At 49.0% G+C, this 23,457-nt stretch overlaps 1 protein-coding gene across 3 annotated transcripts in view; it reads right to left on the bottom strand.

Moving 5' to 3' along the window:
• SRRM4 (serine/arginine repetitive matrix 4) overlaps window positions 1–15,741 on the bottom strand; it is a 62,254-nt gene extending 46,513 nt beyond the window's left edge. For 2 of the 3 annotated variants that reach the window (XM_048963903.1, XM_048963905.1), the window contains exons 1-3: window positions 15,529–15,741; window positions 11,256–11,425; window positions 3,869–4,042 (exon numbers count right to left, since the gene is read on the bottom strand). The gene's annotated coding sequence lies outside the window, so the exon portion shown is untranslated. Of the gene's footprint in view, window positions 1–851; window positions 949–3,868; window positions 4,043–11,255; window positions 11,426–15,528 lie in introns of all 3 variants that reach the window. The other variant, XM_048963902.1, reaches the window with a different exon arrangement.
• Between the last annotated feature and the right edge of the window lie 7,716 nt (window positions 15,742–23,457).

Genomic DNA, 23,457 nt, shown 5'->3' with positions numbered 1-23,457 from the left:
TCTAACTTTGTCCTAAGGTAAGCCAAATTTCCAACATTCTGCAGCATTTCCCTGCAGAAACAGTCCTGGGATGGGGTGATGGGAAAACTGCTAGAAATGGGGACCAACAGCTCCAGGGCTGCTAAGGGGGGGATGTCCTCCAGCAGAGAGGAGAGATCACAGCTGTCCTTGCAGTGAGTCAGGGCAGGAATACAGACAGGAGAAGTGCTTTAAAGCTGGGCAGCATGATGGCTGTGTACTTTTGCCTAAGCTGGTGAGAAAAGCGGCTTGTCAGAAGACAGAACAGGCATTTGTGTGACAGTTGCTTGCAAGGTTTTCTGCTGCTGTTGCTTCTGCTTTGGTTCTGTTTTGTTTTGAAGTAATTGCTACACCTCTGGAAAACAACCGCCTCATCATGAGCCACGGTGATTTTCCCCTCAAGAAATCCTTGATGCTCACTGTTCTCGCCTTACAAACTGGGGAGGAACGTGGCACGGCACTGCCCTCTTTGGGTAAAACCACCCACTGATCTCCACCACGTGCAGTACAGCGTTATGCACAGCTTGTCCTTTTCTTGTGGCCTGCTGGACACGAGCAGCTCTGCACCCCCTTTGCAGCAGGGGTGGCCAGGAGATGCTCTCCTCCTCCAATCCCAACCCCAAACCCGCTGCCATCCAAAGCCACTGCCACACTGCTGCCACAAGGCTCTGCTCCCCAGTGGGTTGCTTGGTAAATTGCAGAGCTGCCTCCATTTTCCTCCTCTGTATGAAAAAGGCTTAGTAAAATGACTGCAAAAATACAGTGTAGGGAGAACATCCTGGAGCAGCACGGAAAAGAAGAACAGCAGGTGATGTGGTTACTGCAGATCTTACCTTCACATGACCACACAGACAAGGATGCATTAACAATGGTAGGCAACTGTAAATCCAGCACATCCTTATCTGGAAACACAGGATTTTCTCTAGATACCTATGAAAGTGAAAAAAAGAAAAGCCAAGAAAAAAACACAGAAGAGACCAGAGAACTGAAAGAATTCCCTCAGAACCTGATAAAAGTGCCCAGGGAAGAAGAAATCCATGCACATCCCACACATGAGCATGCAGCACATGGAGGAGGTGGCACTGCTGCAGCTGGCGCCTGGCTCTGCTGCACCATTCCCAAACCACCCAGCAGGAACAAGTGGGTTGGTAAAAGCAGCCATTCGGCAGCATCTCCTCTGGGCTAAAGGAAGAGGCAGGCATTCTCTCCAAACTGGGAGCTCATGGGTGTAACACAGGATCTCTTTTCCAGCACTGTGCACAGTATGAGTGCATGCATCCACATCCTTATAGGATGCAGAACAATGCCCCTGCAATTTCAGTCCAACTTCCAGGCAGATAATAATAGTCCAGCCATGTTCAGCTCTAGCCCCACTCCACAGCAGGTCTCGCCAAGCTTTACAAAGGGAGAGCCACGTGCTTTCGAGCTGTGCTTGGATAGAGCCTATTTTTGGGCTCTTTGCTGGCACACCACTCTGCTGTAAGCGATCACCTCTGAGGTTAATTAGACAAAATGCTCCAGCGAGGTCTCAGGAGGAACAAGATTTCCTTTTCTCCACATTAAGCCCTTTTACCAACACTTCAATAGATGTTGACATCGCTCTGCCCCTGCCACGCTACCTATTGCACTGCTGATGATAACAGCAGCTCCATGGCTGGGGATTAGGGGCAAGCAAACAACACAGAAAGCAATAAGAGCAGAACAAGTTTAGAAATTGTCGGCTACAGCAGCAGCCCTGGAAGACCCAACTGTGTTTGTCCCTACTGCAATCAACCCAGCACAGCCAGCTCAGTGCTCACAGCTCTGTGAGTTCCACCAGGGCTTGGGGGTGGCTGGGAGCTCCAGGAGCGCAGTGAGGAAAGGACAGCACTCTCACTTTAACACAACACGACCAGCCGCTCGCAAAAACAGCTTGGCTTCCCCGTCCCTGAACCTTGCAGGTGTTTGTTTAACAGCCTGCATAAATTGAGGCTAATCGCAGCTCCGCCAGCTGCCGAGGAGCCCAGCAGCCTGGAGGACGCGGCCCCGTTATCTCAGTGCAAGCTGAGCGAGCTGCTCCCGAGGGGACGGCTAATCTGCGCAGCCCTAACAGAGCAGCCGGCCTCTCACGCCCGCAGCCTCAGCGGGGGGAAGCAGAGAATGGAGGCTGGATGGGATTAGTGCCGAGATGGAGGGCTGAGGAGCTGCTCGCTGCTGCTGCCAGGCTCCGCTGTCCCCTTTGCGCTAAGGGCTGGGCTGGAGGCCACAGCCGGCCTCTCTAGGTCTGCTATGTACATAAAGGCATGAATAATAGATCTAACAAGCCAACAAAAGCACTTTATCTAAAGCACGCTTCTGTCAGAAAGCCAGGCTTCTCCAGCACGTGGGATGGTTTCCAGACAGTGCCTTTTCCTAACAGCATGGGGGTTTTCCTGGCTTTGCTGCACTCTCCCTGACTTCATTCACAGGGAGCAAACACAGGGCAAGGCTTGGCCACAGCAGACCCCCTGAACACCTTCAGCTCACCTCAGAGACCTGGCAGCATCCCCTGAGCCAGCTCCATGTGCCACCTGCAGCCCCAGCAGAACCCACACATGGAGGGCACAGCCACCTGCATGCCGTGGGGAAGAGATGGTTGGCTTCCCTTCCTGTTAAACGAGGAGCAAGGGCACTTCCTTACAGCCTGAAGCAGGGATCATCTGTATCAGTGAAATCTGCTTCCCCATCCATCCATACGTCCAGCAGCAGAAAGGCTGGAGTAAGGGCCTTGTGCTCTTGTGCAGCTCCCCAGCAGTGTGGCAGTGTTCCTGCTGCCAGCAAGCCTGTGCTCCTTGAGGGCTGCCAGGGTTAGAGTGCTGTGCAGTGACTGCAATGACTCTCTAAGGCTTGGGCTGTCCTCTCCCTATTTGCTTTATGGAAATGCTTAATAAGATCTTGACACGAGCAGAGGAAATTGCATTCCTTTATCTTGGCAGTGCATGGCCCAGGCTAAGGCAGGAAGAAGAACACAAGCAACACCCAGACTACAATTCTCTACAATTCTCCTCTCGACAGTGGAGGTCAGCATCAAAAAAGCCAGCAGCTCCTTTGCCCCTCAGCTCTCTGTCTCATTTGCATTTCAATTTCTGGAGCTGCCAAGCTCAACTGCTGAACATCAGCCCCGCAAAGGCCAGGCAATGCTCTGGGCGGGATTCTTGCTCCACAGAGCAGCCACAGAGAGAAGTCATTCCTCTCAATCCATGGTCCCCATGTCACGAGGCACCACCAGATGCACCAGGAGGAGTTCCAGCTCAGGGAGGGAAGGCAGGAGTCCTCGGGGAGCAATCTGGCATGCCCAGCCTGGGCACAAGCATGTCATGGTTCTCTGTCAACACCTGGACCAGAGCAATGCCTCCTCTCACCCATTCAAGAGGAAGCGATAGGCAGGCAGCAATCCAAATTCAGTTTTTAGGCACTTGGAAAAGCCAGGGCTCCCACCCACCCACACAGCTCCCTCCCCAGCTGCCAGCAAGCTCCCAGAAATTAGACTGAATCTCCCCACAGAGCAGAGTTTTCTGCAGCATCAGATCAAGGCCCCTGCAAGGGCCTGGGTAACAAATGGCCCAGCAGCACAGCAGATGGCCAAGAAATCCAGCCTGAACACCCACCCGTTCCTGGGAGCGCTGAATGCTGCCTGTGCCTACAGACAGGCATGACAGATCAAACCCAACTGGAGGCAATGGTGAAATCCATTGTTTAGAACTGCTTTATTAGCAGACTGGGCTGGATATGAGAGACCATAGAAGGCCAGCGCTGCGTGAAAGCTTGCAGCAGCTCTTCGAGCCTGACCAAGGCAAGGATCTTATCACAGGTCCTGTGCAGACTCACTCACCCTGCAAGAGGAACAGCAGCAGCTCCACTGCGCCCTTTCCAAGCTGTCCTTGGGAAGCATAAGGTGCGGCTAAGGCTTTGATACTGGATGAGAGACTTTTTTTGGCCACCGATCAGTCTCTGATTCTTTCCCTAAAGAACCATCTGGGACATTCTCCTGAAGATGCAGCCTAGTCTGGAAGGCAAGAGACAGTCCGTCAGTAGTGCGGGAAACAGCAGAAGCAAGCAGGCTGTCAGAGCAAGGAGTGCTTCTTCATCCACAAATGCAGGAAGCTGCTCTCCTCTTTTCACCACTTCCCAACCTCAGCAGACTTGGGCTGTCAGAAATGAGATAAAATAGGACAGGGGATCGCAGCAGTTGAAATCTCTCCTGTGTTTGTCTGGATACCCTCCAAGAACTCATCCAAGACACTGACAGCTGAGGATTACAGTGTGAGCAGGGACAGCTCTGCTGCACAGCCCACCTCACCCTAGAGGAGCTGGCATCTCAAAGGTAGATGGAACAGCGTGCTTCGAAGGAATTGGACACAGAGCTCAGCATGTCAAAGCTTCAGTACAGCATCTCTGCAGCTCAGAGCAATAGCTCCTGCCAGAGGAAAAAAAATAGCCATGAGCCATCATGCTGCAAAGATGCCATCCCCTCTGCTGGCAGCTCGAAGGACAAGCACGTACTGCCTCATTCTCTTCTGGCCCCATTGATTTTCTGCAGCTCTGTCTCCAGGAGCACACACACTGCAGTTTGTTCGGCCTTGCAGGAATACTGGGGCAGGATGAGGATGCCTACAGATCATGCTGGGGGCAGAAATAACAAAGGGTATCACAGGACAGACAAAAGAGGGAACAGGCACAGCCAGGCTCATTCCCACACCCCAGGATAAGAACTGCTTTGGGCAAAAGCAGAAGTGCCCAGGTCAGAATCAGCTCCTAGGTAAGCTCTTCATGTTCCCACCCAGGAGCCAGCATTGCCCACCTGGGAGCCACCTTCACGTGCTCCCAGCTGTATCAAATCCAAGGCTGGAAAGCAAACCATGACAATTATCAGCGCTTGCTGCTGTGAATGGGAATGTTCTGTAAACAAATTACATCTTGGAAATTAATACACGTAGCCTTAATTGAGGTTTAGCATCTTAAATTTGACTAAAAAATAAAAATTCTTACAAGTTAACAAAAAGAAAAGGGAGGAAAGGCAACGAGCTGGCTGCAGAGCCCTGGTGCAGAGCTAATAGTAGGCACAGCACCTGAGCAGACTCAGCCTTGCCTGTCTCAGGTTGCTCTGCTCCAAAATGAGGATTTGTTCATCCCAGGGTCAGACTAATTTCTCCTGCCAGCACAGCAGCAGTATTGTAAATGACTTTTAAATATCAAACCCACACTTGAGTGCATCTAAGTCAAAGCACAACACGCATCAGGTATGATAAAAAAAATCAGATAGCGTTAGCAGAGCCTGGGCCTCAGCACATCAGCTTGAGATGGCATTCAGCATTTGCAGTGGATGAAGCTCAGCATTCCTCACCTCCAGACAGCTGCCAGCTCTCCAGAGTGCCTCACTGCCCCCGTGAGAAGCAGCTACGAGCTGAACCCCTGGGATTTTGCAGAGCCTGTGCTGTGCAACTCTGGGAGCTCACCCTGCAGCTGAAGTCCCGTGGCATGCTGCAGATCACATGTTCCCAGCAGACTCTTCTGCCACTGCACTGGCAGCTCATCCCAGCTCTAGGCTCTCTCCTGCCAAGCCTGTGCTCCATCCAGCCCCCATACAATCTGTCCCCATGGAGGGAGCAATGCGTTGTCCAGAGCTTTTCCTTGCCTGGAACAAGCATGGATTCATGCCCAACGAGAAGCAAGTCTGGCTGCACGATGGTGGTATTTCCATCTCCTCCAGGCTACTCTCAGACATGCTGGGTATCCAAGTGACTCCACCTCCCAGCCTGTTAGCAGGAGACTGGGAACAAGAGCAGCTTCCACACCTCCAGCCTGCTGCAGCTTTAGTCCCTGGCTCTCACCCTCCACCATGCAGCACAGACACATGGACAGACACTGACAGCAGCACACAGACAGCATTGCTGTGGAGTCCCAGCTCCCCTCACCTGTATCTTGAGGGTTAAATCGATAATCCTCCCATCCTCTATGCACATCATTAACATATCCAGGTAAGCAGGAAAGCACAGCCCCCTGACACAAAGTGTTGTTTTTTTCTCTTTGCTAACTCCTGGGGGGACTGGTGTGTAGAAACCTTTAATGAATTTGACATAACTCCTAGCACAGAACAGCTCTACTATTTGATACAAGGTTTAATTTGATTTCTCACTTGAATAGCTGAGACATTCTTGATATGCTTCCTTCAGCCTCCCCCCTGACAGCTCTGCTGCATACAATCAGTGCTAAGAGTCACCTGCATTTCAGCATCCCTCCTCCTTTGCTCCACTCTGCTCCTGCTGCTAACATCCCTCCCCATCCAGCTGAGCATCTCCATCTCTGGTCTTTGGAAAGGGTTTTCCACGTCACCCCTTTAAACAGTGGGAAACCGAGGTTGACCAGTGGCAGCAGTTGGAGCCCAGGCGATGTGACAGTCCCAGCTTAGGTCACACCAGTCATCCCTGCAGGACAGCAGCCCTGGGAGGTAGGAATCCTTTCTACTTTCAGCTCTTGTATTTCTCCACAGAAGCAGCTCCATTTCAGCAAGGCTTGCATCATCTACACTGCACCTCCAGAACAACAAAGCTACAGCGTTCTGGAAACAAGGAACACATACAGCTCCTATGAAAATGAGAAGTGCAGATGGAAATTTGGTGGCATTTTGTTCATTTTAATGTCTACAGGTTCGTCTGGCGTCAGTTCATAGGTTAGGCTGCAACTTCAGCCTTCAGACCACACACCCACTGACCCAGGTTCACCATCAGGACAAAAGGACCCACAGCTTTCCAGGAACCAGCAGAGCAACGGAGCCCCACACCATGGCCAGACACAGGTAAAGGTCTCCCCTGAGACACGACAGACACTGTGACCCAGGCTTCTGCCTGGCTCAACCCCCTCTGTGAGCCAGCACTAATAATGCTGGCTTGATTGAACCTGTTCACTTCCCCAGTCTCCAAAGCACAACAGTCAATTTCAAAATCTTAAAGCAAACCGTTAGGGAGCAAAAGATGTATTTGCAGGCATTAAAGCTACAGACCAAGGAGCAAACAGACACCTTTGATTGAGAAATCAATGCCTGGGTTTTACAGCATTTCACACTAAGCAGCAGCAGAGTCCTGCAGACGTCTCATCCCTTCAGGGCAAGGCAGGAGAAACTAGCAGAAGGAGAAGTGAGAATGTGATGCTTCCAGAAGTCTTAGCAAAGCTGGACCACCCTTGTGGACCCTGAGGCCATGGGGTAAGACATATTTTCAAGAGATTCCTCAGATCAAACTGATGGGAAAAGAGTCCATTTCATACCTCTTTCAGAAAGGTGCTTTACTCAAGTATTCCCTTGCACCTGGCCTGCCCTGGGTACAGCTGGCTGAGGTCATCAGGGGCAATCCCACCCAACACAGCACAGCACCCGTCTGCCAAGCAGCCCTGGATGCAAGAGGTTGGCCTGGAATGGGAAAAAAGAAACCCAGACTCCATTGATCAAGATGCCAGAGGGAAGGAGCAAGTCCTGAAGGGAGGAGGAGGAACAGCCCCTGCACCCAACAGCAGCGTTATGAGCAAGAGAGACACGCTGACAAATTGAAACAGACCACTGGCACCCCTGGTATTTTTAAAAGCTTTCTTCCTCTCAGCTTTCTTCTCCTTTGTGCACTGAAAACCCATCTTCAAAAGCAATCACAATGCCTCCAGAGGGAAAAATACCCCAGCACAAGGCAGACTTCCCTTTAGGCAATGTGAATCTGTGTTACCTGAGTAAAAAGGCTTTTATCTCAAAACCATTCATTTCCAGAGCACTTGACCCAAAAGGAAGTCTCCTTTATTTCTATAAAAGTCACTTTCTCCCCCAAAGTCTCGTGGTCTCCAAACAGAGCTGTTATGCAGCTTTCTGCTCCCACCACTGCCTGCAGAAGGCAGCCCCTGCTCCAGGAGATGCATGGCCCCTGCCAGCCCCCTTCTGTCTGGAGATAGTGGCAGAGGTGAGGGCTTTTTGCCAACCAGGAGCAGCCACATTCCACTGCTTCTATCCTTTAGCTAGAGCTAATGCAGCAGTTGCAGTTGTTAGCAATCAACCAGCTCCCCCCCGTAAGCTTTAAGTAAAAAGCAAGCTCTTTCCCAGAAGGAAGCCACAGGCAAGGCTGTAGCTACAGCAGCTGTGTGATTTTGAACAGCTCAGCATCGCCACCAGATAGAAATTAGCTTGTGCAGGCAATAGAGGCAGAGCTCAAGGAGATGGGTTCAGCTCGGAGAGCTGGGGCAGCCTGTCACAGCTCAGCAAGCCTCCTGCTGTGATCTGCACCTCCAGGAGTGTATGGTGGCTGCAGAGATGTCCCCTTGCAGCATTCGTGCTTGAAATGGAGGGGAAAAATTGGTACTAGGAATTTGGCAGGAGGAAGGAGAAACGCTGCTTGTCAGAGGCAGCATGCAGCCAGCTGGCCTGGTGAGATGAGCTCCCAGCTCCCACAGCAGCCAGCCCTGTGCTGCTCCTGATGAGGATTTGAAGAAAGCACCCATGTGCCAAGCACAGCAGCATGGCCAAAGGCTGCTGCCCAGCAGCCTTTTTTACTGGGGGAGGAAGACAGCACCCATCTCTCACAAAGGGCACCAGATCCCAGATCTCGCCTACAGGGACACAGATCAGAAATGCAATCTTGCACTCAGTCACATCCTAACCTGTCAAGTCGCTGTTTCAGTGCTGATGTTTGCATTGCTTGGTGTCCAGCCTCAGGACAGGGAATGAACAAAATTAAAAGCACAAAATTAAAATTTCTACTCCTCCAAAATGGGGACAACTTGAAGCCCATACCCCCAAAGCACTGAAAACAACATGTTCCCCAATACTGCTTGCATGGCATCTCTTAATTCTGTGGTTTTTAAGCATCCATGGGTGTTCTGAGTGCCTGTTATTGAGAACCTGGCACACGGCTATTGAGTGCAAGCTCTGCACAGGTGCTGAGGGATGTGGCTTGCACCCTAGGCTCAGCCATCCTGGAGGGAACAGGTTTACCAGGCAGGACTGGCAGCAGAGATAATGGCATCAGTGATGTTTCTTTAGGCTGAACTGCTCACTGTGCACTGAAAGGTGACACTCAGCATAAGCTACCTACAAAATTGTACTGAACAAATGCAGCATGCTTCAGTTTACACCAACTGTCTCTGCAGAAATATTAAAACCTAACAGCAGGGCAGTAATGGAGCCAACAGGAGCCAGGATACCTGAACTGCCTTCCCAGACAGGATGCAGTCTGCTGGAGGCACTGCATGTAGGGCATGAGAGGGCAGCACAGACAACCCTGGCACATCTCTCAATAGATAGAGCAGCTTTAGCAACACCAGGTCATCCTTCTGGCCGTGAAGGCTCAGCATCCCACTGACAGCCCACCAGCATCCCAGGGCAGACTTACAGCAAGTCACTGACTGCAGTGCTATGCTGCAGGGGCGGGCAGTGAACAGCCCCAGGACCACAGCACTGTGTGAAGCAAACCAGGTTTATCCCTTCCTGTTGGCACAGCCATGCAGAAACACAGCTCACACTCCCCTTCCCTCCCTCATGCCACTTTCCACTAGCAGGTAACTTTCCACCAGGTCATCAGAAACTCAATCCCACTGTGTATGAACCAGCAGGAGCCGAGTCACATCTAGACAGAAGCCCATCCAGGACTGCACGGTTTGCACCTGCCTCTGCCATTGCCCTGCCTTAGTTTCTCCTCTGAAAAGCAGGTACAAGCATTTTGTCTGCTCAAGGCATGCCACCTTCAATTCTTTGACAGCAGCACCGAGATTCAAAATGCTCAAAGGCAGAGATGATTGGGTAATCTGATTGTGTGGCTGCTGGCTATTTCAAGTTGGGCTGATTTCTGCTTGACTTTAGGAGCATTTTCAGGGGCTTTTTTGTTGTTCCAAGCTCTCTATTTCCCCCAGATGACCATCTCGCCAGCCTCTCTTCTTTGTGCAACCCAAGGAAAAGGCGATAAAAATCTCTAAAAAAAGATTTCCAAAGCTCTCACAGATTAAAAGGTCCTATTAGACCATTTTATAGGATAGCAGTGGAGGCAGGGAGAGGAAAGTTTTAGACAGACAAGCTATAGTGAAAAAATTGATCTATTAAAGCAGCGGATGCTATCAGGGAAGTGACTGATTTCCTACAAACCAGCATGGCCAGACACATTTCTTCTAAAGCAGATCTGTCCTGGCTTCTCCTCAGCACGGCAGCTCTCCCCTCTACCTGCCTGCAACACAGCAGCCCGGCTCAGCAGCTCTAATGGGGCGATTCAGTTTATTGACCTATTAGCTGCCACCTGCTTGGGACACAGCCACGGCAGATTTGCCATTGTGTAAGCAGCAGCCAGCATAAAACCCTAAATAAATTTTCAGAGGCTGTGAGCAGTGTAATTAATCATGCTGTCTATCAAAAGGCAACAGCAGCAGGGCGGCAGGCAGAGGAACACAGAAGACAAGGCTGCACAAGGGGAGGGCATCGGGGCCCCCTCCTGCTGTCTGCCCTTACCCTGTGCTGCCAGATGAGGCCAAGAATTAAGGCCACACTGAAGCTAGATTCTAGGTCAAACCCCATTTCACTGCTCACCCACTACTTGAACCTGAGCAAGTGCTATCTGCCACAACATGTTTCATTTCGACACTCAATGAGGAAATAAGCAGCATTCACAGACAGCATTTGCAAAGTTTTTTAAGTTAGGAGTGCTGCAGACTGTTTCCAACCATGCTGAACTCGTGTCTTCTCTTCTCCTCAGGACCTCTGAATCTGGCACAGACCAGCTAGCAGAGCGAGAGCAGAACAGAGATGTCAAAGAAACAGAAGGAAGAGATTTAAACACCCCTAACTCAGTTCCTTCCAGCTCACTTGGCAAACGCACTGAGCCTGAATCCTCCTCACTGCGATCTCTCCTCTCTGCTTCCCTGCCAATGCACCCATTTGGGATGCTGGTTCTGCCGCCTACCCAGTGACCAAATTGCTCCACTAAGGCACAGAAAGAAGTCAGGTGATTGCTTAGGAGAAATATATATACACACACACTCATAAAAATGTGCGTATATGTAAGAGGCCTCAAATTTTAAGGCGTTTAGGACACAGCACACCTCTGCTTCAAGATCAAGTTGCCTGGCAGCAAGGCCTTCTCTCAATAACCGTCCCCCACGTTCACCAGCAGAAGCAAACAGAAGAGCTTGCCCCTGAGAGAAAACCTTCTCATGATCTCCACCTTAAAAAGCCATCAGGGGCTCCTGGAGATGCTTCGACTCACCAGGATCTGAGAAGAGACAGGTCAGGAGCCAGCAGGACCTTTCTGAAGGGAGCTGGCAGACAGACAGACATGGTGGCTGAACCCTCTGCTTCTCCCACTTTCCATCTCCTTCAGCCAAGCAGGGTGGTCAACACAAAGGCATCGTGCAGACAGGGGGGCTCAGCCCTGACCTGAAAAGACAGAGACAAGAAAACCTTTTATTTTCCTGCCATTGAACCAGAGCCAAACAAGGCTACAGCACACATCTCAGGGCTGTGGTGCATCCAAAGTGCTCAGCCAAGCCCTGAGCTCAGAGCACAGCCCATCCCAGGGCCGTGCCTCCCCTTCCAGCCTGCTGCTGGGCTCCCTCCAGGTTGCTGGCATCCTTCCTGCTCCAAGCGGATGCTGCTTTTCTAAGCAACATCGATGCAGTGCTGAGCAAAAACCTTCCTCTAAAGGAGGGGGGAAAAAGAAAAAAATAAATCTATTCCAGCCTTTGAGCCATGCTATTAATATTTCATCTTTCTTTTTCTGCCAGAAAGAAAGTAAGTTCCTCCTGCCAGCTGGGCTGCCATCTCACCACCATGCGTATCTGTGGCTCAGCCCTGGCTGCCAGCCCCTCCACACAGATGGCAAATGCAAGGCTCATATCCCCTCCACACGACCCCTTCTGCATCCCTCAGTGGCAGCACCAGAGCCAGCAGCACTCTGTGGCGAGGCATCGAGAGGCAGGCAGGGCTGGGCTAAGCACCCTGCAAAACAAAACTCAAGGCTGATCCAAGGATTGCACACAAGACCTGCATTGGGTCCACCCAGATGGACCAGAGGCTCGCACTGCCCATCCCTGGCTGCTGCAGCTGGAAGACATCTGTCAGTTGCTACCATCACAAAGCCAGTCGTCATCCCACCCCCACGCAAGCTATCCATCAGGCATCATCTGTGTCAGGCTAGTTGTTTTTTTAGTTTAAACTTAATGTCTATAAAGTATTTTGCCTTTAAATTATTCTGCAGACTCAGTCAGTTAAACAGTGCTTCCCAGTCTAGACAGAACAATCTTGTTGTCAGTGAAACAGATTCACCCTGACATCCCCATGGTGCGTGGTGATGTGGTTGCTATTTTGGAAAAAAAGACGACAGCTAAAAGCTCTTTCTCTTACGGCTCTGAAACGTGATTCCTGTCCACTCAGCTTCAAACAAACACCTCCATAAATGATCCCCTGCGTTTGGTCTGATGGCTCTCTGTCAGGCACCTGCATGGGTGGAGAAAAGGGGAATGGCTCTCCCTGCTCCCAAACACAGACCTGCCCGATTCCCCCTGCCATGAGGTGAGCTTTGGGTGATTGGCATGGAAGTACAGCTTGAGAGAGACGTTAAACCATGCCACAATTCATTCTGCAGATCAGCTTTGCCCCCGTGTCTCCGTCAGTGCACGGGGGGGACTGCAAACACTTTGGTTCCTTTATAATTAAAAGCCTCTCCTCCACCTCGTGAAAAGTCTGCACAGAGGAAAAGGCGAAGCAGACAAAGCATCTGACAGCACTTCACGTCTAGTCAGGCTGGAGCCTGCGGAGCTGTAAGAGTGAAACAGCCTGATCAAACCAGAAATCATATTTTTCCCTTTTGCACCGTCAGTGACAGATCCTTGATGTCTGCAGTCAGAAACAACAAATACCATTTGGGGATCTTTTCATCTCCTTTTGCAGTAACGCAGCGACCTGCCCACGCCGGCACAGTGCTGGGCTTCTTCCTGCTCAGCCTCTAAGCCTGCAAATGCTCTCCTCTGGGTTGGGAGCACAGCCCCTTTGCTAAAGGGGATGCAGGAAGGTGCTGCAAGGGGAAAAGAACCTGAGTTCACCAACGGGCCCCTCTATAGGGCAGCAAAGGGACCTTTCAACTGCTTTTATTCCTCAAAAAACTACAAGCCTCCAGAAGCTGCCCCATTCTAAACTTATCACACACCTGCCTTTACATCTTGCAATAAATCACCCGCAAATGTTCTGCTCCATGGAAGGCACACTCACCTCCAGGTACCCAAGCAGAAAAATGCCTCTGTGTATTCCAATAGGAAAAAGGAAATTCGGGAAGCGATGAGAACTTGCTTTTTCTTTTTGCACCGCACTGTCAGACAGCAGCAGAATGCAAAGTGCTGCACAAGAGAGCTGCCCTAGGACTGCCTGTGTCTCCAGAGCCACCAGCACACACACCAGCAGTCAGAGCCCCTCCAACCAGAGCACATGGTGCCACAGATGGCTCAGGGAGACGAAGCAAAGCAGAGAAAGATGCACGATTTCAAGAGATCAGCTGTGGGAATCACAGTGAGGCACTGGCTGCCCTGCTGGTACCAACAGAACAGCATGAGGCAAGCAGAAGGAGCAGCATGGAGGTATCACCTCACACTGTACCAATCCTCAGTGAGCACAGAACCAAATGCCTTCAGCTAGCTTGAGAGCAGCAAAGTCCATCTCTGAACCTGATGCTGCTCTGCACCTTTCAAGAAACCCAGATGGAACCTCTCCGCTGGTTCCTTGTCCCACTTTTAATGACCCTTCTATTAGAGAAATGGGAGCCACAGCAGCCTGACTTAGCTGTGCAATCCCAAGTTCAGCCAGCTATCAGCTTCCCTGGGCGTCACACAGCTCCATGCTCCCTCCATCTGTGCCTGTGACAGCCCAGCCCCACACCCAGATGCATAATAAATACACAGACAGGGGCAGCACAATCCTCCAGGGATGGAGAGCATTAATGCACAGGCAGCACTGGGGAGGTAAATGCTGAAAAGTGGATGCACACAGCACATTGTTATCACATTCATAAAAGCCCAGAAATGGCTAAGAGGGCCTCCATCATTTCTCTTTGCTCTGGGCAGGAACAGACCAGCTGATCACCCAGGATTTGGGCTACACAGTGCTCAGGTGCACTGCCAAGAACAGGTTAATGCATCGTCCTGGATTTCCCCATGCTGCAGTGATCAGCTCAGATCTCCTTCAATGCACACACCTCTGCTCAGCCCTGCAGTGGAGAACAGGCGCTCAGGATTCAGGGTGGACTGAAGGAGCAATTGCTACCCCCCAGCCCTGGGCCAAAAGCTCCCCATGGAACCAATGAGCTGGGAGAGTGGCTTGAGAGCAGGGCAGGAGGCAGCTGGCTCTGAGCACCCTGCATGAGCACCAAGGGCACTGAACATTTCAGCACTGCATCTCTATTTCATGTCTCGTGACTTTTGTGTTAAAAGAGTTTGATGACTTCCAAGAAACACCAAGCTGAGAAGCTTTTATAACTACTGAACTGCCTTTTTAAGATGCACGTAGCTAATCCAGTCTTAAAACTAATGATTTAATTTACCTTAGGAGAAGCATGCCAGCATAAATGAGCATCTCCCAGTAGTATAGCAGAAGCATGTTTTATCTGGAGATTATGTTGATTAAATCATCAAGTGCCATAATCTTCTCTCTTCCTATTTCAAATAAGGGGGGGCAGTGGGGGAAAGCCCTAAAAATATAGATATATCCTTCTGAGGCACAGCAGGGAGCTGCACAGCCATCTCCAAGCACTCTCCTTGCTCAGCAGAGCATGCAGGCAGGGCTCCCCATGCTGGAAGGAGCTGCTCTAGCTGCTATCAAGTGGGAAATGAATTCACTTGTTCGGGACTGGAGAGATGCCAGGAGACGCAGGCTGGAGGAGCTTAGAGGTAGCACGGTTACATGAGACACACAGAGCTGCTGTTTGAAGCCACGGTGTCACCTGCTGACAGGAGGAGAGGATGGATTTTCAGGCCACAGACACACCATGTTTGGATGCACAAGGTATTTAAGCCTCCAGAGCTGCTTCAGGGCAGCTCATCAGCTCTGCATCCCCCCTGCCTTGCTCCTTGAGCAGGCACACTCCTTCATCTCCCCCTCCTTGGGACGGGCTCCACAGGACACAGGTCATCCTTCCACACAGGGCTGCATGGCTTGGTGGGAAGGCTGATGTCCTCAGCCCAGCTGTACAGCTCCCTTCACCCGCCCTACAAATCTGCCTTCCTGACCCTGCTTTCACTCTGCAAACATAACCGCGAAGTCAGGCTGAGTTCTCGAGGCTATAAGTCTCCTCACAGGATATAAGTCACGCAAGCTGCAAATTCAAGTGGCTTAGATACAGGGAGACAATGCGTTAGCAGAGGGAAAAAAGCCAGAAGCCTGCTTTAAACTCCTTCCTCTCAGCTCTCATCTCCTCTTTACTGCTTGTTCCTCCTTCTTGCTCAGCACTCAAGCAGGGAACAAACCACCCACCCCGACGAATCAACAAGACCCACCTTGACACTCAGCCATCACCTGCAGATGGTGGGTTTTCAGACAAAGCCATCTTCCTTTGGGACTCAATTGTAAACACTTCCCTGCAGCTCTCTGCCACGTCACCACACTTGGGCACTTCACCTGGAACGGCTCTGTCTGCTGGCTGTTTGTATTGCACACAGAGTGCTCTGAAGAGCAGAGCATTTCAGAAACAGAACACCTTTTATTTAAAGCCAATTCAAACCCGCAGCGTTGAGTGCGAAAGCTTCCCTGGAGAATGACAGAAGGTCTTGTTAAGCTCACGGCAGCAGAGAAAGGGTCCAAGGCCAAAACAAACTGCTAGGACAGAAAGCTTGCTCTGAAAAAAGCAAACTCCAGGCATTGCTTATGCTGACCCCTGGCACAAACAACACATCTGCAGCAGGCTATCTGTATTTAACAAGGCCAAACCTCAACGTGAGCAATATTGACTTGCTCTTCCAGCCAGTCGTTACACAAGGCAGAGGCAAGGCTTATGAAATCAGTGGATTTCTGTGCAGAAGGGGTGCTTAACAGACGTAGATGAGTTTGCTTCCTTGAAGGCTGAGGCAAACAGCAAGCTTCTGCCAGCAGTTCTGGGTCTGGGCTGCAGCAGCCACCATCACCCTGCCTTCGTTTCCCCACACCCAGAATAATTACTTCACTGTTGTAAAAGCTTTGAGCCTCCTGAGAAGAGACAGTGTTATCTGGCACACAGCTGCTACTATGGCACTGTTGTGAGGAAAATGTTGCCCACACAGTCCAACTTTCTGTGCTAACATCCACTATTTGGTCCCTATTGATACCCAGCGAATATCAATGAATGTCAATGGCTGCCTTTGTTTTTTTGGCATACTTTTGCTTCATCCACACTTCCATGTTGAACGCCATTGTGTCAGTGCCCCTCTGCTGCCCTCTGTCACACAGCAACAAAACATAATGGGATATTGGTGGGAAGGTTCAGCCTCTACTACCATACCACCACCATCTGCTTCTGATGGCATGCACTGACATCCTAAAATAGGAGGCATTACTTTCAGAGCAGCCCTCAGATAACTGGAGCTCCATAAAATGATTCAAGTGGAAAACTCTAATTTCAGAACAATTACTCACATCCTTCTGACGTCATTTTAAAGCAGGAATCTCCTCTTCTGACTCTCTCACTCGCAAGCATTTCTGCCTTTTCAGATGTGAACACCACCTCCCTTCTGGGCTTTGCATCTCTTTTAGTTCAATTAACACGGCTCCCCGAAGACTGAGCACTTTGGTATTTTAAATGCAACATCTCTGAACACACTAATGCCACTTGTCTCCTGCAGGACCCTTGTTCCAGACAGACCTGACACTTTGACAGCATCTTCACATTCATTTTCCCTGAGCAAACGCACGTTACACCAAGTTTAATTTTTAGAATGGGCAGGAAATCTCTTCCTCTGAGTAAACATCAGATAAACATCTATACACTGCATGGAATTACATGTCAAGCCACTCGATAAAACCAACCTATCTGCCAGGAACAAGTTTGACAAATCTTCAGTACAGACGACTTCCTCCCCTCCTTTAAACTGTACACGGAGTCCTCGAAACCCAAAGGAAAGGAGGGGTTTCCAACTCATTGGCCATCCTCCTTATCCTGCCAGCACCGCATGCACTTGTGCTTAACCCCCACTGCTGAGACAGCTGTGTTTAGAAACAAGGATTTTGAGAATATATGGAGAAGCGGCACAAGAATCACAGAGGTTGCTTTCCCTCCACCCTCCCAGAGCTTGTTGCAGCAGGAAGAATAAGAGCTGCCTGCAAACAACATCGTTTCCATGTCTCCTACTCTTAAAATAGCAGACAGCCCTGCAGGCAGGACAGACCCGAGGAGCACACTTGCTGTCTTGGTGACACAGGCCACCAAATCATGTCACTCTGCTGCTGCTCACTCGCTGCAGCTCATTCTCTCCTAAGGAGAAAAGTCAGTCAGGAGACATGCTCCTTACTTCAAAGCTCTCGACAGACCAGACTTACAAGTCCCATAATTTTTTCCTAATATATTCCCCTTCTCCTCAGTCTGGAGGCAGAAAACTTTCCCAGCACTCCAGATGTCAGGCAGCTTTCCATTCCTTTAGCTCCATGCTGCCACAGGCAGGAGGCAGAAAGCTGCTGGCCCTCAGCAAGATGGACTTAATTGTCTCTACCTCGTTAGTTCCAGACTGGAGGGAGAGATCCTCCTCTTAGCATCACCTTGCAGTCAGCTCGCGCTCTGGTCCTCTCTGTGCCATATCACACACCCAATCCTCTCCTTGTGTTGATGTCTTTACTGACAGCATTGTTACACACTCAACATCCTGTACCAGCAAACAGTTAATTATCCCCTGTGAGTTACCATCTGTCAGCTGATCACATTAACAGACCATTCTCATTTCCCCCACCCACTGCAAAGAAAAAATGCTCCTTTCTTGTGGCTCATACCATTTTACTAAGGACAGACAACTAGCTTCTTACAGCCAACTACTAGAGGCCAGCTGATGAGCAGTGACTAATTACACAGAAACCATCCAGTCACTCATTCCAGGCTGAGCCTCATCCTGCCCAGCCAAACAGAGAAGATAAATCTAGAGATGATACACTGAGAGGCATGAAGTTCTGATGTAACTGCCCCAACACCCTGAGGAAAGCTCAGCTAAGAGACCTGGAGGGAACTGCTTTCATCCTCAGCTCATCACTGCACTCCTATGCCTCAGCTTCCCCAGCTGAGCGAGCACATATGCGTTCTCATTTACTTCTCTCTGTAGAAGCCTTTGAGATTTGCCTATCAAAAATATGGTATGGATAAAATCACTGCCAAGACAGACAGCAGCAGGCTCCGGATGGTCTTCACAGCACTGACCATGCAGAAAGCAGGATGTTCTGGTGCTGACACGAGCTTCTGCCACCCTTTTTGCTCAGTAGCAATCAAGACTGTCACAGCAACAGGAGACAGAGTAGAGAAATATTTCACTGGAACATATTTGGTTGTTTTTTTTTAGTGGATTGACATAAGAATTCGTTTATAAATACGTCAAGAGCATATCAGTGTGAAATTGGAAATGAGAGTGGATAACAGCACGGTGAGCAAAGTACGTGGGGTGAGGAGATGAAACACACAGGTTAACCTGAATGAGTTGCAGACTGAGACCTGTGGAAAACACAGAATCTCAGCTCTGATCAACTCAATTGATTAAGCAATGGAAACCTTTGTCACTAATGTAAACAGCATCCTGACTGCGTGCCTTCATGCTGTCATGGTCCCACTGAGCCTCAGCCTCTGCCTCCCCCTGGCAGTGTGTGGTGCACAGTGAGGCTGCAGCTGTCTGCTTTCCCCTTGGCAAGGGAGAGCACACCGTCTGTGCCTGCAGCAGGCTTCCAACATCACTGCCATCAGCCAAGCCACGGAGCAATGGTAAGCAAAGAGGGGTGGCAAGGTTGTGCTGGGGATTGAGGTCTTCCCCAAAATCATTTAAGGGGTTCATGAAGCCAATCAACAGCACAAGAGCAGATCTGACACTGATAAGCCACATCATTTCCAGTGCTCTTTGCAACAGCCACCCCAAAGGCCGCAGCATTTATGGAATCACTGAGGTTGGAAACGACCTCTACAATCACCAAGTCCCAGCCCACCATGCCCACTGATCACGTCCCTCAGTGCCACATCCCCACAGTTCTGGAACACCTGCAGGAATGGTGACCCCGTCTCTCCCTGGGCAGCCTGTGCCACTGCATCACCACTTTGAGTAGAAATGTTTCTTAATATTCAACCTGAACCACCCCAGCACCGAGGCCATTACCTCATCCTAGCTGCCTCTTGTTGGCTGATGGAGAGTGGTGCCTCCAGGGGCCAATCAAGTGAGACAGAGGGCAGCACAAAACCCAGCCCCATGAGAAGAGGGAGGCTTTCCGCAGGCTCTGGTGATGCTGGTTGGGTTGAGCAGCAAGCAGGCAAAGCTCACCCTCACCAGCTTTCCAGCATGTTGCCCTAATATTACAGCAGTAGGTTCCTGAGAGAAAACAGCTCCCTGGAGACCACAAGGGAATAGGTGACAGCTAATCAAGCACTATCAGATGCACAACAGCTGCATGTTTGTGATCATCTTCACAGCCTCTTGGAAGCACAACCAGCTCACCGGAGTGAATAGTACAGCAAGACAAGCAACAAACACAGTCACAGGAGCAGACCACATCCTTGGTCATCAAGCACTTACCAAAGGCATCACATGCTGCAGTTACACTGAACCTGCTGGGCAACACACCACACTCCTCCAGCATCAGTCTTCATCTGAGGCACCAGGTTGATTCAGCAGGGTGTTTGGCAACAAAAGGATACAAAAGCTGTAAAAACGCTCAAAAATTAATTAAAGAAAAGTAGCAACGCTTTGCAGTTGAAGTAAATATGCAACAGCATTGTAACAGTGTTATAACAAGACACAGTACAGGAATACGATCCAAAGGTCTGCAGCATGCAGGTAGCAGAAGGTAACCACATGCTGCTCCCTATGGACCTCAGAATGTCAGTATTAAAACAACAACAACAGTTCTGAATTGTTTAAGGAAGAACAAGACTAATGACTAATGAGGGAGGGCTGGGAACTCTGGAAAGTTTTGCCAAGCTGTTTTGATACAAAGTGAGGCCAAACCAACACTGCAGAAGTAACGTATCAGCACTACCACAGTGCACACAACCACAAAATCCAAGCAAAACCTTTCTGTCGTGCCTCATGCTCTTCAGGACACTCCTAACCCAAGGGCTTTAATAATTCCCAGTTCTAATGGGTGAAACTTCTACTATGACAGCAATCCATTCTAACAGAACATTTGCCTCTTGTGTTCATACAACCACATTAACTGATTTTCTGCTGTTAGTATTCAGTCTTCTACACTACCCAATGCTTTCTGATATATGGGGTTTGGAACACTGGTTCCCAAAAAGGTCAAAATAAGCAAGCAAAAACCTGAAGATGCAATTTTTAACACTGATTTACATTTGCAGTCATTTTAATTAAAGATCATTAGCTTTCATTACCTGACACAGACATGAAATAAACAGGAGAGATTTGAAGGCCATCACTGTCAGAAGAATTCCAACTCAATAAGAGTAAGGAACATTAATAAAGTGAAATGAAAAACACATGCTTCATCACTTTCTGTGCTGGTATGTTTTCCTCTCAGGATTTAGGATAGAGCACGTGGATGAAGAATAGAATTAAGTGAAAAGCCACAAAGCAACCTCAGGCATAGTGAGGAATGGATGGTTTGCAAGAGAGGCAAATCCTAGATTGATTAAATAACTCAAAGCAGTTTCTAGAGTGTTAAATCTATGGGTTCTGATGGCCTAAAAATGACCAGCTCTGCTCCAAGCATGGATGTTTCAGATCCCAAGACTTCAGTAACTCTTCCTGTACTTCTGCTCAGAGCCTTGTTCACACGTTGAGAGCTTAGATGCCTATCCTGCTTCAAAACACACTGTTAAAAGTGTATTGCATTTATCATAGAATGGCCTGGGTTGGAAGGGACCTCAAGGATCATCAAGTTCCAACCCCCATTGATACATTTCGACACTTAAACGTTATCAAAATAGTGGAATTCTTTAACTGCACAAAACATGGATTGAGCCTTCCATTCATCCAGCACATCTCCTTTTGTCTCCTGAATGCTTTAAAAGCATATTACAGTTTGATTCTTCAAACTGGACAAAGTGAAAGCAGGAACAGCACACCGCAAACATCCAGATCTTCTCAATCACTTTATGTTGGCTCTGTTTGCTTCTGCAGAATAAGAATCCCAAAGGTGTCTCAAACCACCTTTTTTTTTCCAAAGGGGAAGAATCACAGTTATTCACAAAGGTCACAACAATCTCTGGCTCTTTTAGATTTCGTTTCTGTAAGTGCTCCAGTAACATGAAAAATTGCAAACACTCAGGGCTTTCATTGCTACATCACTGTCTCCTTACAGGCAAAGTGCACGAGCTGAGTAAGACAATTTCTTGGATCAGCATTCATCCTGGTAAAAACATCTCTGAAACTTTTCAGTGAGCGCGATGTCAAAAAGTCACTGGAAGTTGGTTGGCTGATCTGTCTTCCTTTACATTTCAGTATCTAATGGCTGATCAAGTACTAAATAATGTGTTGGTTCTTTCCCCAGCAGACACGCAGTCTGTTTCTCAGTGTAATGACAACAGTGCCAAACAGGAGCTACCAGCCAGCTACAGTTTAACCCTTAGAAAAATCTGTTATCAGCAGAAAGTTCACCCTTCTTTACAAACCTCCATAGCCAGCAGTTAAAACCATCTCTTGAATTTACTTTAAACACTGTTAATAATGAGGATGAAGCATTTTCACACCCACAAAGCCATTTCTGTTCACGGAGGATTTGAGTTAAAGACTGCTGTTAGACAGATAACAGGCCAAAAAAACCCAATTTCCTCTTAGAAGCGAGGAAAGACTGTGTCCATCTCCTGAGGTAACTGGGCTTCTCCCAACCAGCAGCACATTCTCGTTTCTGCCACTGACATCCACACATTTGATCAAACAAGGCACACCCTGAGCATTTGGAGCATCCCTCGAGGATGAAAGAAACCTGCTGCTCTCCTGAGCGCACAGTAAGGCACTGCATTTTGAGCCTTTCCAGCCTGTAATGGCACAGGTTATACACATTATACAGCAGCCTGCTTGGAAAAACAGGATGCAATATTTGTTTACTTTGACAGACGGGACGGACTGATTTTTCATAGTGATCAGCAATGGTAAGCAAGACATCCATTCCATGAAAACCTGGAATTATGAAGCAGCCTTAACATGAAATACCTTCCATGCAGTAGTTTAATATGAGCAAAAAGGGGGCTACAGGCCCACGCTAAAAACAGAAATTAGATTTCAAAGGTAATTCAGGGGCAGTGGGGAAATAGGCCATGGGCAAAGAACAGACAGGAGTTATTACAACCTTTGTACAATCCTTTCTGAACATTCAAAATCAGTGTGAAAACAGCACGAGTTGAACGTCAAAGTGTTTGCAAACCAGATCAGATCCACATTGCTCTGAATCAACACCAGGTTAGAGAAGGAAACAGTGCAACAGCCCCACAGGGGTTTGGAGACCATTCAGATGCTGATTTGGGAATGGGAAGATGTCACCCCTCCCACTGCAAACCTCATGACATCAGACCACAGCAATGGAAAGGCAGGTTTAGGATTGTGAGCACAGCTATTTTTTCCTCCCTCTTCTGCCTAAGGATAGGGAAGGTGAGCTGATGTTGATTCAGACTGAGCAGCAGTGATGAAGCTATAGAATTAAGCTCCTATGACGTGCACCGATATCATACTGGCTCTAAGAGAACTGCTGCATTTCCAGGTTTCTACCAATGCCTTTAAAGACAACATCACAGCAAAAGAGAGATCATCTGCTGTTAGCAGGTCAGCAAAGTATCCTCCCAAAACTCCACGTTTTCAACTACTTCCCCCAGTGTGTGTGCTCATAACACGAAGGTAGGAAAAAAATCCTGCTATTTACTTAATGCTTTTTATTATAAGAACTATGATGATCACTGTAAGGCTTAGTGACAAATCCTGTTCAGTACATGATCACCTTATATAAAACCCTGCCACACACACACAGAATGTTAAGTTACATTAAGTATGCTGTTAACTTGACAAAATACAGCCTGCTGCGTTCCACCTCACTCTGCAGCAAAGATGGCACATTTTTAAGGGTGGGAAACTGCAACGTCCTCCTTTTCCCCACCAGAAGTTCAGATGTAGCTGAACTTTTAAGCACAGCAAATGTATGTGAGGTCCTTCAGCCAAAAATGCAACGCATCAGCTCAGCCATCACACTCCACTCCAGATCCACGTACACACATCAGTTACTGGGATGTGACTGCCACCCAACTGCAGCGAGTAAAAGAAATTGAAACA

Source organism: Lagopus muta, chromosome 17, assembly GCF_023343835.1.
Source record: "Lagopus muta isolate bLagMut1 chromosome 17, bLagMut1 primary, whole genome shotgun sequence".
Taxonomy (NCBI): domain Eukaryota; kingdom Metazoa; phylum Chordata; class Aves; order Galliformes; family Phasianidae; genus Lagopus; species Lagopus muta.
This window is presented reverse-complemented; position numbering and strand designations above follow the sequence as displayed.